Below are 18,231 nucleotides of genomic sequence, written 5' to 3' on the forward strand. Positions count from 1 at the left end.
TTCCATCTATCTTTGTTTGTGAAGGACCTAGCAAATTAGGGTCAGGGTAGTGCCCCTTCACACAGGAATTGGTCACTTGGAGGGTGTAGAAACCCTTAAGGTTGGTAGCCCATTGGCTACTACTTGTCACCCCTGCAATGCCCCATAATGTAGTATTTTCGTGGCATCCCTGGACCCTGAACTTTAGATTCAATGTACACAAAGAAGATAAGGACAAAGAAGAGCTGCTGACCTGAGAACTGAAGCCCTGCTGCAGAAAATTGGTGTCAAACTCTTCCTGCTGCCTTAAGAACTTGACCATCATAGTGTGCTTCCTCGTCCTGCAACTGTGAAGCATCCAAGAACCCCAGGACACATCCTGCCTTTACAAAATATCCAAAGAACTCCCTCAGAGAAGATACTGTTCTCCTGCAGTCTGCAGGAATCCTGTTTCTCAACTTGCTGCTCCCCGGTGACTCCAACCCAGACCCCTACCCAGTAGTAGTACACCAGTCCCAGATGATCAAATGTGTATCCCCTCCAAATTTGGAGACACTCGAATCTACTGGAGCTGTGCTGCACCAATACCTGGGGTACCAGACCCTCTGCAGCATTCTCAGAGACGAAGAGTCCAATCAGGACTTCAGCTGATCAGGAAGCAAGCACCCATGGAGGTACGCAGAGATCCACCTTGTGAGAGGACCAGTGCTCCAAAGTCTCCTCTCCTAGCTGCCTGACCCTGACCACTAGGACATCTTGACGATCGGCGCCTGGCTGACCTGCCTGCTCTGCATCCAGCCCACCCAGCCTGGGTACTGACAAACCAGCTGTGTTCCGATGGTCCTGAGGCCCTTGCAATCTGCTTTCTCGAGTGGCACACCTTGGACGTACCTTTTAGTCCTCTTGTGCAGTGTGTTTTCGGGTTGCTCCCTGCTTTGTAGCACGCCAGCTACCAATGAACTCAAAACACTAGTTCCAGATGAATCCGGGATACACCTGAGAATCCGCTGGTGAAACATTGGGCCAGGCCTTGCTACCTACCTACATCTCAAAGGTGAACCTCTAAATCCAACTGTATGATTTTATATGCATTTTTCTAGTTTCTCACATTTACTTCAATGGTGTGTAATTGAGCGTAAAAGTGATTCATTTTGCGAAATTGAAAAATTCATATCTCAAAAAGTATTTACTGTACAATGAAGGTCTTGGTCTTAAAAATTATAGAAAAATCAGTGTTATTTCTATAAATTATTCCCTGATTTATTCTTGAGTGTGTGTATCATGTATTGCCTCTGTGAGTAAAACATATGCTTAGCACTACCCTCTAATAAGCCTAACTGCTCGCCTACAATACCACAAATAGAGCACTAGCATTATCTACTTTTGCCTCTGTATACCAATATGGGTGCTACTGGACTCTCTGCACAGCGTACTTCATTTTGGTGCACTATATAGATAGCTTAAGTCCTACACAGGGGCTGTCCCATTTAAGCTTGTACGGCTGGTGGCCACTTCCCCAGGCCATCCTATCAAGAAGGAGGCCACACCTCCTCCCAGCCAAGACTCTTTTTCCCCCTTTCCTGAGAGCAGTTCACACCTCCCAGAAGGTGGCCAGGTGACAGTTGGGTGAATCAAAATCCGACCTTACCATCAGATTGGATTTTTAGTCTCTGTTCACTTGAGTTCTTGAATCATAGTTATAGCTATTCCCAAAATGAAGCTATACATTATAATGTGTTATAATATAACCAAGTGCTTTTGTGTGGGAGACCCAGGCTGGCCACAGTTAAAAAATTACTTTGGATATTTCTCACTTCTGATACATGTAAAACTTAAGTACAAGTCTCCTACGTTTAAAGCACCATGCACCCTTCCCTATAGGCACTTAGGGCCTACCTTAGGGGTGACCTATATTTATCAAAAAGAAAGGTTTAGGCCTGACAAAGGGTTTATTTTGCCAGAACTAATTTTCGGTTTTAAAACTGCACATTCAAGCTGTAGCAGCAGGACTGAAGGCATGCTTGTTACTGTCACTTTAGTGGCCCTGCAATTCACTAGTGACCTTTAACTTACAGGCCCTGGGAATTCTGAGTACCACATAGCAGGGATTTACAGGTAAATTTAATATGCAAATCAGGGATTAGCCAATTTTACATTCTTTTAGCGGTCAGAACACATGCCCTGGGTGCTGGACGGCAATGTCCCAGTGTGCAGGCTACATACACCAGCAATAGAATTTAGCAAAAGTAGCAGGGGGAACCACAAAAAAGAGCATTTCCATACAGAATCAATAATAAATATCTCAAGAGTAACCTACATCAAAGTTACCAATAATGTGGCCTCCTCAGAATTTAATGAGCGTTCATGCTCCTAAATCTTTCTACACACTGCCCTATAATTCCTAATTGGTGGAAGGCTAGACCTTTGAATAAGAGTTTCTTTCACTTTTTGATTGCAATCTCATGTCATCTGGTGGTGAAGAGGAGCAGCAGCAGCGCGCTGGGATTTGAGCCACACAGGGATGCGACACTGCGATCAGGAAACACAAAGTGCTACTCATGTGCTGAAAAAATGGAAAGTAATCTGGATGGTTTACATCAAACCATGCGAAGTGCACTATTCTTTTGGATTGAGTCTAATTATAAAATTCATCCTGTTTAAGAAAGGCCATCATAATTTCAGACATCTCTTTAGATATTGGCCCAGGGCAGTCTTTATTTGGAAATGTCCAAGTTTTCTAATGCCTTACAAAATACATTTGTAGGTATGTTATGTTACCAGAGAGATAGGAAAGGTGTCTATTTCTCTCCTAATAACACATATCTTGAAGGACCAGTCCCCGGAGAAAATGATGAACTCTTTATGAAGTTGAAAATATCATGAGGCACTTTGTGTATATTTGGTTTTCCAATAGCCCACACAGTAGGAGGAACATGGAGATAGAGAAAGATTAATATTATCTCTCACAATCTGTTTCAAAGTATAGCACTACTATGTAGAAGTGGAAAACTTATGTGCACAAGATATAACAACAAGTTGTATATTTATTAAGAGTAAAGAAAGCCACTGCATATACAAACTTGTTCCCAGTGTGATGGGCAATTGAGGGTCTCTTGCATCTCACACTTACCCTCACAATCAGCAGTCCATCCCCATGTGGGGTTTTGTTCTGTTTAGGGTAATCAGTTGACTCCAATTTTACTGCGATACCAGGTTTCCAGTTCTGGGCTTTCATTTAAAAAAAAGGTGTATTCTGGATACAACAGCATTAGCATTAGATTAATTCTACTGCACCACTAACACAGCTGAAATATATTCGTGATAAAATGAAATGCCATGATTGGAAAACTGGTGACACAGAGTAATCTGGTCATGCTAGTTCAGTAGCGTTTTTAAGTTATCATTGTAGAATTTTATGATGAAGCAAGTAAATGCTAATTCATACATATGTGCCAAACACAGCTTGCAATGGAAGCAAAGTATGACAGTTGACAAATACTAGTTACATATAAAATGCTATCACTCGGCAAGCCACTCGTTTAAAACCTAAACACAAGAAGTATTCTGCCCTTGCTTTACCGTTTGTCTTTCTGTAACTCGATTTCCACTTCCGGTATGGGTTACTATTATCTCAGAACTATTTGTGATTAGTAAGCAACAAGCAACTGTGCACAGAAGTTAGGGTTTGCATCTTTTAAAGGCTAAGATCATGTGGGGTGGAATCTAATTGGCCTCAGTACAAGTTTAAGTCTTGAATAAAGACGTATACATGTTGTCACTCACGCTGACGTCTGCACTGGCCTACACCAGCACAGGGCCACATGTTACGTGAAAAGTACCACATGCCAAGTTCAACGACTGCTGTTGATCTATGTCAAATGGTACACCAGTGGGGAGATCAGTAAACCTCAAAACCTACTTTTCAACCTTTTAAAATTCTATTATATCTTCTAAACTTACAAAAAAGTGTATCGGGTAGTAGCCTGCCAGCTAGGACATTTCTAAAATGAGAGGAGAGTTTTTGTTCTGCCTCAAATTGCAACAAAGACGAGGTTAGCACAGGCATTTGTCATCAAAGCTCTTGTGCATCTGCCTGCAAAGGATTAGAAGTAAACTAGAGGCCGCATTTACAAGACTGGTGCATCGCTGTATTGCGTCTGCAATGCGTCACAATTATTTGCGATTCGCAACATACATTTTAAATGCCATGGATGCACCATATTTACGGTATGTCCCACCATGGCATATGGATCAGGCAGAAAACAAATTGCAGTGGGCGTGTTGTTGCACTGGAAACTGAAGCATTGATAGCAAAACTGACAAAAGACTGGTTAGCGTCACATCAGTCGGCATTTGTCACCCTAGGGTCACTTTTCATTGTGTGAAGCATCCAAAAACATTTAAAAAATATTTTTTGGCAACAAAAAAATTGGCATACATTTACAGACGGCAGACATGGAGTGGGAAGAACAGAGCTGCAACTAGGACACCAACCCCCAAAAAACCCAGCACCAGCCAGATTGTCCAGACAGACTCCAACGGGAAGAGGAAGAGGAAGTGCAACTTCAGTGAGGAGAAGAATGACATCTTGATCGCTGAGGTGACAGAGCCCCAGCATCAGCTCTTCTTCACCTCAAAGTTGCCATTAAGAAAGAAAAAGGTCATTTGGCAGTCTATAGTGACCAAGATCAGCTGTGTGGGACAAGCCAAGAGGACAGTCACTGACTGCAAATGTCGTTGGCATGACTGTAAGTGCAGGATGAAGGAGAAACTGGCCAACGACCTGAAGGTACCCATGCAGAGCGGTGGTGTAAACCCGGCGCCACAGTTGGATGCCTTTGAGGAGCAGGTGGCAGCTGTCATCCCAGATGAGCAGATGGCAGGAGTTCTGGGACAAGACAGTGCAGCCTGCGAGGATCAAGACCTACAAGGTACACCACAAATTTCTCCCTGAGCTCCACAATAATTCAAAATCCAGTGTATGTATATTCTTGTATTCACAAATTATTATATGAGTGTAGAAGTAATGTCTCTTTACGTTCTTCTTAGAAACAGTCGTAAAGTTCATAAAAATAGGAAATCCACTGTAGTATTCAAATCCAAATATCCAACTTGAAGAGTAGTCCAAAGTATATTTATTGATCATTCTTCAAAACAACTTCTTTCGCAGCCACATGACTTCATCAGGGCTGCAACCCAGAAAATTAAAATACATGATATCAGTACATTTCTCATCTAATTAACTTTTAGTTACACCATCACCAATAAAGTTTATACATATCGGAAAGACGAAACAAATTACACCTTCACTATCAGTGTAAGTTAGTCTATCAAGTCTAAAATAAAATATGGTTATTTAGTCCTAGTACCACACCAGAAATAAAGAGATGAAATGTAGATCTGAAAGTCCAAAGCACCAATACACAAAAGTATTTGTATCTATATATATTAAATTTACCTCAAATGAATCATTTCAGGTATTTCATTAGAAATATGATAAATACGTTCAAATCAAAATTCGAATCTGAAACAAAAGGATACCGGCCTGATCAACATTGGCACAGTTAATATATAGTAATATTGCAACACACCATCTTTGTCAACTCCTAATCATTTGTTACCAATAAACCTCATATAACAATAAATCCAACGTATCTGCGACATCCTTATACAAAAACGCAATACTTAAATGCTTGTCCCCTATTTATCCCTAAAGTATATGGGGTCAAAGTTTCGCCACAATGTCATGTGACCTCTAGACTTCTCATCTTGGCGTTTCTCGACACCACTTTCTGAAACATCCAATACGTCAGGTCTCAGATAAAACAATCAGATGAATTGTAAAAATTGTCTCACCTCATTTATATCATGAGATTATCCCACTAATCCAGTCTTCAATATTTCAAAATCGATGGTAGTCATTCAAGACTATTCAAAACGAACTTGTGTTAACACGAGTACATGTAAATGCAATAAAGACGATAATAAAATTTCAAAATAGATAGTAGCCATTCAATACTGTACAAAACAACCTTGTCTTAACACGAGTACATGTAACTGCAAGAAGAACGATGATAGAAACACGATCAAAGGCTACAAGCTGGTTATCCCACTCCACTATTCAACACGACCTAGCACTAGCACGAGTACATGTGACTGTAAGCAAATAATACTGAAGTCACAATCCACATCCATGTCTATTAAATTTAAATCCCACTCGATATCAGTACTGACCTGTCTTGAAGCGCAACCTGTCCCGCGATCACGGACTGGCGTTTCACACTAGCGCCATCTTTTATATTTAGACCGCTATTATTAGATAAAAAACGGGCGCCATCTTGTACACACCTTATTACTCGAATATAGTATATCGTTCCAGTCGTGGTGTCAGTAGTATTTTAAAGTAAAAAAGATTTTATTATTCTAAGAAGTTATTAATACGTCATAATTCAACAATCTCTGGCCAAAATTTGTAAAGTTCCAATTCTTACTATACTTCCAGTATTCCTATAGCAAATCGGATTATATGTCTCCAAGCATCGATAAATGGCAGTAAAACAAAACATAATGAATATAGATTCGAATAACATAGTCCTCTCTCTAATCCATTCGGGCCATCCACCACCATAACTTTCGATACATCCAAAATTAGCTCCAAACCTGCTCATTTCTGACGCTAATAAGTATAACCTCAAAGGCGGTTGGAAATATCTCAATTCCGATACTTCCTCACAGTAATCTAAAACGTGACAGAAAGAGAAAATAACATTGACCATACCAGATTCGAACTGGCAGCTATATGGTTCATAAACCAAAACGAAACCCCTCACCCACAACCAATTATTGTTCGTTCATACCATTCTCCGAAAGATATCACTCAAATTGAATTCATGTTGTAATCAGTGCCAGCATCCTGATGCCAGAGGTTCGATAATATTCTTAATTAGTAGGAGTCCATTCAGTAATAGGAAAGAGGTGAGATCCCAGGTAGAAGGCATAGAGGGAAAGTAGGACATAAGTATATAGTTAGTGCTGTTGCACAAATGTAGTTATAATATTCATACAGTCTCAATGGGATGTCATGACACAAACACCATCACACCTAAAGATATTACTTTACCTACCAGTATAGCAACCAATACCTATATACAAAAAATGTTATACAACATTATTTGTCTCCAATTTTACCAATTCAAATATAGAGGTTCAGACAAGATCCATAATGCATATGTAAATTTAAACTTGACGTTTCTGAAATAAGGCATGTAAATCTCCTCATTCACCTAGAAAATATTGAAGCTCTGAATCCAAATTAAGTCCATCTTCTACTGCCCTTAGTTTCATAATCCATCTTGCTTCTGTACATCTCAACTTAAGTACCCTATTGCCGCCCCTTCTATCCATAACAACATGTTCTATTCCATGGTACAAAAATTTGTGATTTTCTTGTTCGTGAAAGTTCTGAACCATATGGGCTGCAATTGGATATCTAGTATCGCCATTTTTTAGTGCACGAAAATGCTCAATCATTCTATCTTTCAGTCGTCTGACAGTTCTCCCCACATAAATTTTCTTGCAGGTGCACACAATAACATAGACAACGAACATAGTGTTGCAATTAATGAATGATTTGATGGTGTGTTCACCCGTATCATTGTATTCAAAATTCTTGATTTTCTTGATAGCCCAACGACATGAGCTACATTTACCACAGTTATAGAACACAGTTAAGCGATTAGTTAACCAATTCTATCTAACTGTATGTCTCGGATACCTGGGACTAACTATATTGGCCAATGTTACACCCTTCCTAAATGTTAAAGATGGTCTATCTGTAAGGTAAGATAGGATATCTTTGTCACTTTTAAGCAAATGCCAGTATTTGTCTAAAATTGTAAACAGTTTGTGACTCCCTGTACCAAAACTAGTAACGAGTCAGATCTTTTGTGTTTCCTTCTTCGTCACATTTCTTAATTTAAGTGTATCTTCTCTTTTCAATTTTTTAGCCTTTGTCATAGCCTGATCAATAGTTCTCCTATTGTAACCTCTATTTTTGAATCGGTTAGCCATATCGTTTAAGTTATATTCAAAGTCACGATCTTGAGAGCAATTCCTCAGGGCTCTAAGCATCTTTCCGAATGGAATTGAAATAATTTGGCTCTTCGGGGGGGCAACTGTCAGCATGTAAAAGTGCATTGCAGCTTGTCTCTTTACGAAACATGCGGCTGCACAATCTGTCTCCTTCTACGAATAATTCAATATCCAAAAATTTCAAATGTTCTGTGTCAAAGTGTGTTGTAAACGACATATTAACATCATTAGTATTTAGGTGTTCAAAAAAGGCATGAAGGTCCGCTGGGGTCCCTCTCCAGATCAATAAGCAATCTTCGATGAATCGTCCCCAATAATAAATGTGATCAATCTATTTCTTACATTTAGGGCCCCAGATCCACTCCGCCTCAAACCATCCCATGAAGAGATTGGCAAAGGACGAAGCAAATCTGGAGCCCATCGCTGTCCCAAGTTTCTGTCTGTACCAGTTATTATCTTATAGAAAAATATTGTTCTCAAGAACAATTCTAGTCATATCCATGATCATATTTGTATGCTCAAAATACTCAGCAGGTCTTTTATTAAAAAAACTCTCCATAGCTTTCATACCCAACACATGATCAATATTAGAATATAGTGAGACTACATCCAATGTTGCCAGAATCATATCAGATTCCCACGCAACATCACTCATCAAGTTGAGTACATTCTTAGTATCCTCTATGTGTGAAGGAAGATTCTTGACAAATGGTGTGATAAACATAAACATATCAATGAATTGGGACAGTTTCTCTGTAGGCCCACCGATACCCGAGATAATGGCTCTTCCCGGTTGTTTTTCCCGATTCTTGTATATTTTTGGTAAACTGTATAAACATGGGGCCATAGGGAACTCCACACACAAATACTTATATTCATCATAATCTAGTAAACAGGAATCATACCAGTTCTTAAGTTTGGAATTAATCATCTCAGTAACTTGTAACAATGGACTGACTGTTTCTTGCTCATAATATTTACCATCATTAAGTTGAGATAAAATTTCATCATTGTAATCTTTCCTATTCAATATGACAATGTTGCCGCCCTTGTCTGCCATACGTATAATCAGTTCTGGATTAGATGTTAAAGTTTTGAGAGCCAACCTTTCTTCTTTACTGAGGTTCCCCGTTAAAGGTTTATTGAAGCCTCTATGCTCTCTTTCAATGAGTCTGTCTATATCAAGGTTGACGGCTTTGTAAAAGGCATCAACCATATTCCCTGAGGATAATTGCGGTATCTATTTTGACCTAGTTTTGAGCCCACTGCTAATAGCAGAACTCTGTATAATCTCCAGATCTTCTAATAGTGAGCTCATAGTAACTGGATCCTCCTCACTCTCAGTTAGTGAAAGAAGTAGTCTCGTATCCAATACCTCCTGTATGGTCACGTTACTCGATAGTACATTAGTGACCGTACTCTTGTTCACAGTGTCTCGGTTTGAAAAGAATTTCTTAAGTTTAAGTAACCTTGAGAATTTATAAACATCAATCTTGGTAGTGTACCAATCAATACACGTAGACGGACAGAATCCCAAACCTTTTTTTAATAGTGAAATCATACTGCCTGACAATTCAAATGAAAAAAGATTGATAATCTCTATCTCATTTGTCACATCATTCACTACTTCCAAGAACCTGTTCTGATCCCTACTCTTATTTTTTCTTCTCCTTTTTCCTCTTGTCCCTCTCCTTGTCTTTCCCCTTCTGTATCGCTGAATCTCCCACCTGTTTCTCGATTCCCCATCATGAAACGACGGACCTCCTGAAAAAAGAATTGTCAATCTTACCAGTTGTTAATTCTAAGGTCTCCTCATTCTCACTTGTTGAGACACCACTGGAGGAAGACGGAATTTCAAAACTAGATGGGGTCACGGTCTTCTTAGAGACCTGCTCCTTATTAACCAAGTAATCAAATCTACGAGCGAAAGTGAAGACACGACCGGTCTTATAGTCGTGCTCATCCCTTTTAAGTTTTCTCGCCTTCCTACGCTTAATATCTGCCTGTAAGTTCATCAATATATCATCCAGTAATGTATATTTTTAACTGTTGCTCCTGGTAAATTTCTTCTTTTATTTCTTCCTCACAGGTTTGAATTTCAATCAATAGTTTTGCAATTTTCCTTTCGGCATTTTCAATCAAAATCTTAATCAAATTATTGGAACTACTAGTCAATTCTTTTTCCCATAGGTCCAGAAGGTCAGGTTCTAAATCTTCATAGGTCGGTATAATTTGTGATCTTAGACCACGTGGAATACGGTTCAAGGTGAGATACTGTTTAAGTGTAACTGCATCCCACCATTTGTTAAGTTCCAATCTTTTAAGTCTCTCCAATTTGATAAACTTAGCACGTAAACCCTAATTCGTAGCTTTATTAGTTACTGTTACTGCTGCACTGATCGAAGAACCCGAACTTAAGTTCTCAAACAGGTCTTGTGCTTCTTGATCCCTATTCATAGATATTTCCAACCGCCTTTGAGGTTATACTTATTAGCGTCAGAAATGAGCAGGTTTGGAGCTAACTTTGGATGTATCGAAAGTTATGGTGATGGATGGCCCGAATGGATTAGAGAGAGGACTATGTTATTCAAATCTATATTCGTTGTGTTTTGTTTTACTGCCATTTATCGATGCTTGGAGAATTTTTAATCCGATTTGCTATAGGAATACTGGAAGAATAGTAAGAATTGGAACTTTATAAATTTTGGCCAGAGATTGTTGAATTATGACGTATTCATAATTTCTTAGAATAATAAAATCTTTTTTACTTTAAAATACTACTGACACCACGACTGGAACGATATACTATATTCGAGTAATAAGGTGTAGGATCTTATATCTATCCTATATTATGAAACACCTCACAAGATGGCGCCCGTTTTTTGTCTAATAATAGCGGTCTAAATATAAAAGATGGCGCTAGTGTGAAACGCCAGTCCGTGATCGCGGGACAGGTTGCGCTTCAAGACTGGTCAGTACCGATATCGAGTGGGATTTAAATTTAATAGACATGGATGTGGATTGTGACTTCAGTATTATTTGCCTTACAGTCACATGTACTCGTGCTAGTGCTAGGTCTTGTTGAATAGTGGAGTGGTATAACCAGCTTGTAGCCTTTGATCATGTTTCTATCATCATTCTTCTTGCAGTTACATGTACTCGTGTTAAGACAAGGTTGTTTTGTACAGTCTTGAATGGCTACTATCTATTTTGAAATTTTATTATCGTCTTTATTGCAGTTACATGTACTCGTGTTAACACAAGTTCGTTTTGAATAGTCTTGAATGACTACTATCAATTTCGAAATATTGAAGACTGGATTAGTGGGATCAGCTCATGATATAAATGAGGTGAGACAATTTTTACAATTCATCTGATTGTTTTATCTGAGACCTGATGTATTGGATGTTTCAGAAAGTGGTGTCAAGAAACTCCAAGATGAGAAGTCTAGAGGTCACATGACATTGTGGCGAAACTTTGACCCCATATACTTTAGGGATAAATAGGGGACAAGTATTAGAGTGAAAAGTTGCAAGTCACTTTCATTTAAGTATTGCGTTTTTGAATAAGGATGTCGCAGATACGTTGGATTTATTGTTATATGAGGTTTATTGGTAACAAATGATTAGGAGTTGACAAAGATGGTGTTTTGCAATATTACTATATATTAACTGTGCCAATGTTGATCAGGCCGGTATCCTTTTGTTTCAGATTCAAATTTTGATTTGAACATATTTATCATATTTCTAATTAAATACATGAAATGATTCATTTGAGGTAAATTTAATATATATAGATACAAATACTTCTGTGTATTGGTACTTTGGACTTTCAGATCTACATTTCATCTCTTTATTTCTGGTGTGGTACTAGGACTAAATAACCATATTTTATTTTAGACTTGATAGACTAACTTGCACTGATGGTGAAGATGTAATTTGTTTCGTCTCTCCGATATGTATAAACTTTATTGGTGATGGTGTAACTAAAAGTTAATTAGATGAGAAATGTACTGATATCATGTATTTTAATTTTCTCGGTTGCAGCCCTGATGAAGTCATGTGATGCATGTATATAGAATTTGACGAAACACGTGTTGGCTGCAAAAGAAGTTGTTTTGCAGAACGATCAATAAATATACTTTGCACTACTCTTCAAGTTGGATATTTGGATTTGTATACTACAGTGGATTTCCTATTTTTATGAACTTTACGACTGTTTACTAAGAAGAATGTAAAGAGACATTACTTCTGCACTCATAATAATTTGTGAATACAAGAATATACGTGCACTGGATTTTGAATTGTTGTGGAGCTCAGGGAGAAATGTGTGGTGTATTTTGACAAACCCAGAATTTCTGTTTCGGGTTTCTTTCGGATAGAGTGGTAACCTATACCTTCTTCCTTTGAGCACTTGATGATTTATTTCATAATACTTTTCCCTTACATTTAATTGTGCGCCAGAATCTATACCTGGTTACCATTTTTTTGATTAAGACCTACAAGGTATATCGCTACCCCGGGCAATTTGGGCAAAAAGGTAATGTTGTGCAGCACAGTGAGCTAGGTCCCACTGCTCCACTTCGCTGCGTGAAGGACAAAGGGCAGGAATCTGGGTCATGTACCATTAAACATCACATAAGTGTTTACTAAGAAGAACGTAAAGAGACATTACTTCTGCACTCATAATAATTTGTGAATACAAGAATATACGTACACTGGATTTTGAATTGTTGTGGAGCTCAGGGAGAAATTTGTGGTGTATTTTGACAAACCCAGAATTTCTGTTTCGGGTTTCTTTGGGATAAAGTGGTAACCTATCACTTCTTCCTTTGAGCACTTGATGATTTATTTCATAATACTTTTCCCTTACATTTAATTGTGCGCCAGAATCTATACCTGGTTACCATTTTTTTGATTAAGACCTACAAGGTATATCGCTACACCGGGCAATTTGGGCAAAAAGGTAATGTTGTGCAGCACACTGAGCTAGGTCCCACTGCACCACTTCACTGCGTGAAGGACAAAGGGCAGGAATCTGGGTCATGTACCATTAAACATCACATAAGTGTTGGTCACACTCCCCAATTACCTGTGGCACAGCTCCGTCCAACTCCCTCACGTTTCTCCCTTCCAGGTGTGAAATGCAGCACCAGTTCAGGTGTACCTTTGTATACAGGTACATGTAGTGGAATGTATACCATGAGTCACCAGAACTACAAGTTACAGAATAAAAAGCACAAAACATGGAATGGAACAACATGTTATGCATGGACATATTCATCCTGCCCAACTTGACTGCTATGATGCAGGCAACCTAAGACAATGAGGCCACTGTGTCTAACTTAGGTCCATGCACAAAAATATGGACTCTAAAGAAATGGAATGGAATGGGCTTGTCAGATGAGAAAGTGCACATGTTAGAGGGGGACAGGAGAGGTGCATGTGAATGATTAACACATATAAACATGACAAGAGTCACATGTATAGCAAATTGCATGAAACTGCATGGTACGCAGCTTGTCCTGAAGTGTGAGGTTAGAGCTCACAGATGTCAGTTCCCATGGTAGGGATCTGCCAAACTCCTGTCATTAACGAAATCAGACTGGGTGTAGGGGTTAATGCAAGTGATGCACAAAAGAGGACAATATGTGTTGAAACAAAATATGGTATGTTGGCCCCTGGTAGTGCAATGCATTGTAAGTACAAAGCACAAAGGAGGTTGACAGGAATTGGGAAGCTTGTTTTAGTAACATGGGCAGTGAGGATACCCCTCCATGCATTACTCTGAGAGATGGTACAAGGCGTGTTTGCATGGGAAGCGAACCACATGTTAACCCCATTATAATAGACTCTGGGGCAATACAGGTTAACCCAGATAGAACGAGCGGCCGCGTTCCACCCCTTTTAAGAACCTACAGCGAAGGCCACCTTCCACTAGTAAATGGCAACACAAAGGTGACCTTAATTAACAATATGAGTGTAGATTCCAGTCCCCCTAAGTCGTGTATGACTCTATCCTCCTGGAACATTACAGGATCAGTAACAAAAACTAAGTCTTCAGATTGGTCATCATACATTGAGCCAACTGATGTGTGGTTATTTCAGGAGACGTGGTCTGTCGAAGGAGTCTATCATCCAGGCTACCTAAACTTTTTTAAGGCTGTGACCAGGGGACCTAGGGGAAGACCAGTTGGTGGGCTGACTTGCTGGGTGAGACAACTTGAAGGAATAAGGGTGGAGGAGCTAACTATCGAGTGCCCGGATATTATAGCCATACGGGTTAGCTCATTAGCAGGTTTAGATATAACAATATATAATGTCTACTCGCGGGGACAGCCGGGTGGCAGGTGTTCAAATGTCATTAAACCTCTGGAAAGCTACTTGGTACAAGACATAGGAACCAGTAATCTGATTATTGCTGGTGACTTTAATTCTTGCTTCGAGCCTCTGGAATTTGAAGACAGTAGGCTCAGTGAAGATGTGGATGCATTATGGGGCATCCCTCATCTAGACCTTCAACCCATAAGGAAATGGTCTGAGGCCGTCCTTCAATTGAAGGGGGCTTTGCTTGGGAAGGGGTTTGAGAGCGGTCAATGGGAGGACGCAGTCTGACAGGCAGGGTGCTAAGACATTTGATAATGGAAGAACCAGTAGTCGCATAGACTATATTCTTGTTAATGTAGAACTATGGCCCTTAGTTCTAGATATGGAGGTTCAGACTAGGCCGGAAAGTGATCACAACCCTTTGGTCTTGAAAATTAAGGACAGAAGCTTTTGTAGTACACTACAGGGGGAAGGAGACTTAATCCCTGAAATGGTCACTGTTACCAACGACTTAAGAAGGGTACGGTGGACTCGGATAGCTAATAATGACAGCGATGCTGCGCAGATTAAGGTCATGGTTTTGGGTTCTTTGTCGACTCTCTCTGACTGCGAGTCCCAGGAGGCGTTAATCGCCACTCTACTGGGTGTTCATGACAAACTTTTCAAGGGACTGAAAAAGTTTTTTATCAAAGAAAGTTCCGGTAAAATGATTAGACCCTCGAAGCCAAGTTCGTGGTATAATAGCACCTGTAGAAAGGATTACAAAGCCCTTGTGGAAGCCATTAGATCAAGAGCACAGGGTAATATCAAACAGTCTAGAGCTAATTATAAAGCAGTACAGAGACATGCAAAGAGAGAATGGGACGAAGAAAGATGAAAGGATTTGTTACAGGCATGCAATGGGAGAAACATGACCCAGTTTTGGCACCTAGTGAAATGGGGCAACAGCCTGCAGTCACGGACCCCGAGCAATCATGTAGAACCAGAACAGTGGGTGACGCACTTTGAAGCACAGTTCAAGACAGCACACATTAGTGAGGAGTTTGTCCAGCCTATCTCTCCTAATGAACCATTATATTTTTCATCTAAAGAGGTTGAGGCTGTGTTAGAAATATTCCCTAGTGGCAGGGCTCCGGGGCCCGACTGCATCCCTGCAGACCTGTTTAGACAACATCAAGATCTGTGGGTCACATATATATTGCTTTTAGCAAACGCTATAGCAAGTGGTGCCCCGATTCCGGAATCTTGGTCAGGTGCTGAGATCATACCGATCTATAAGAAGGGCGATCGCTCAGCACTGGCAAATTATAGACCCATCAGTCTTATTGATGCTGTACAAAAGATTGTAGCCAGACTAGTACTCGGACGGATACAGGGATGGATGACCGAAACCAAGATCTTAACTCCCATACAGGCAGGGTTTCCGTCACATACTGGTACTCTTGAACAGGCCTTTAGATTTGTGTTAATATATTGGAAGGAGGTGGTTTTAGGTGGGAGTTTGCTTTTTGCGGCGTTTGTGGATTTGAAATCCGCATTTGACCTTGTTCCTCGGGTGAAATTGTGGAAGGCACTATTGAAAATGGGGATGCCTCAAAGCCTGGTTGCTATTCTGGACAAACTTCACGAGCACACCTATGCGCAGGTACGCTGGGGCAAACCAGGTGAGACCACTGATAAGTTTGAGGTCTGTAAAGGGGTTCGACAGGGGTGTGTGCTGGTCCCCACCTTGTTTTCTTTATTTATAAATGGGGTGGTCCAGTACTTCGCAATACACCCAACTGATGTGCCAATGTTAGCTGGCATGAAAGTACCACTGCTCATGTTCGCGGACGACACCTAACTTATATCCAAAACGAGACAGGGGCTGCAGACGGCACTGTCTCGTTTTGAGGTGTTTTGCCGCGAACATGAGCTAGTGGTCAATGTAGGGAAGACAAAATTTATGGTGCTCCATAGGACTAAGCCAGTTAAAGGAAGTGTTTATATGGATGGTGCTTTACTGGAGCAAACAGACGTCTTTACCTACTTGGGTGTCACATTTAATGATTAACTAAGTTGGGAGCCCTAAATCGATATGCTAGTGTTAAAGCATGCCCAGTTGGCCGGTGCCCTGATTAAGGAGCATAGGTTGTCTCAAACCAAACCCATTGCCCCCATTTTAAAGATATACACATCTAAAATCAGCCCAGCTAGTCTTTACGGTGCAGAAATTTTGGGTTTTTGTAATTTATCCCACTTTCTCTTGCCCAAAACAAGTTCATGAGAAGTATAGTAGGCCTACCGCAATCGTCCCCCCTTTTACCATTGCTGCTTGACCTGGGCTGCTATGCTCTTGAAGACGTAGCACGTCACAGACCTTTGGCATTTTGGAGGCGCCTCTGGATTACTCCGGAACTCTCCTTGTATGCCAAGGCCCTACTGGAAGTGAGGGGATTGAGCCGATCACATAAGATCCCATGGTTGACTGCAATTAGGTCCTTGTTGACTGAAATGGGGATGAGTAATCTATGGGAACACCCAGAGGCTGCGGAATTTCCATAGAAAAAGTCTTTTAGATCAGCATACTGGGAGATGGTTAAAATTAAGAGATTCTCTTCCCACACTAATCAGCCATTGTCGAGGGATTTCCTCGACATTAAGGATGAACCAGTCTTGGAAGATTATTGGGATCTTATCACTACGCCTCATGATCGGAAGCTCTACCCCCAGTTCAGAATAGGCAGTAATGACAAGTGTGCATTCTGTCAAGTTCATACTGAGAATATAGATCACTTCCTATTTGTATGTCCCGCATACCACCAGCCTAGGAGCTTGGGCCATACGCAATAAAAAAGGGGGGTACATAGCAGCTATATAGTGATCAAAGATGGGTCCTTTTAAGAAGGGGTTGAGAGGCATGGTAATACCTTGTTCTGGCTTAGACGATCACTTCCCCTTTGTAAAACTATTGATGTAGAACTAAGTCTTTATGCTGCTCTATATATTTAACTGTTTTAACATGTATATATACTTATATTTATTATTAATTAAGATGATGTGGTATAGTATGAAGTTTTAATATTTTTTAAATGATGGTGTATTTTAAGTGAAGGAATGCTTTAATCCTGAACGTCATGCCTTTGATGATGAATAATCGCAATAAAGACTTATGAAATGAAATGAATGCATTGTAAGCACTGCCTGAGCATGTTGAGCTGCCACTGTGTTTGAATGAAGAGACATAGCATAGCAAGGTGAAGAGAAGAGGCATCTGTACTGCAAAGTAGGCTGATGAATAGGACATGTTACAAAGTAAACTTTTACAGCGCCTGCCTTTACAACACAGGTTTTACATCGCAACATCCATTATAATGCATGATTTTACAATGCATGCCATTACAACGCATTTTTAGAAACTACACTCACAACACATTCCATTACAACGCCTACTATTACAATGCATACCATCACATGTATAGTGTAGGGGTAAAAATTACTATTCCCACTCAAGTGAGTGCAACAGAAGAGGAGGTGTTGGATAGTGTAGGGGTAAAAATTACTGTTTCCCATTACTTACCTTATAATGCGTTGTAATGGCATGCTTTGTAGTGTCATGCGTTGTAATGACATGCGTTGTAGTGACACGCATTGTAATTGCTGCATTGTAATGGCATGTGATGTAAAGGATTTTGCGTTGTAATGACTGTGTTGTAATGGTTGTTTCCCAGTGTGACCAAGACACATGAATTGCTGTGTATGATAGTGTCACACTTGTGCCACAGCTGTGAAGGGCTGATAGAGAAGTGACCATTGTGGAACCACATCCTACATGTGATGTGGTCTTGGATGAAGA

At 40.1% G+C, this 18,231-nt stretch overlaps 1 long non-coding RNA gene across 1 annotated transcript in view; it reads left to right on the forward strand.

Moving 5' to 3' along the window:
• The window catches only part of LOC144773465 (uncharacterized), a 1,091,729-nt gene that overhangs the window by 353,330 nt on the left and 720,168 nt on the right, over positions 1–18,231 (forward strand). The window lies entirely within an intron of this gene.

This window comes from Lissotriton helveticus, chromosome 1_1, assembly GCF_964261635.1.
Source record: "Lissotriton helveticus chromosome 1_1, aLisHel1.1, whole genome shotgun sequence".
Lineage (NCBI taxonomy): Eukaryota > Metazoa > Chordata > Amphibia > Caudata > Salamandridae > Lissotriton > Lissotriton helveticus.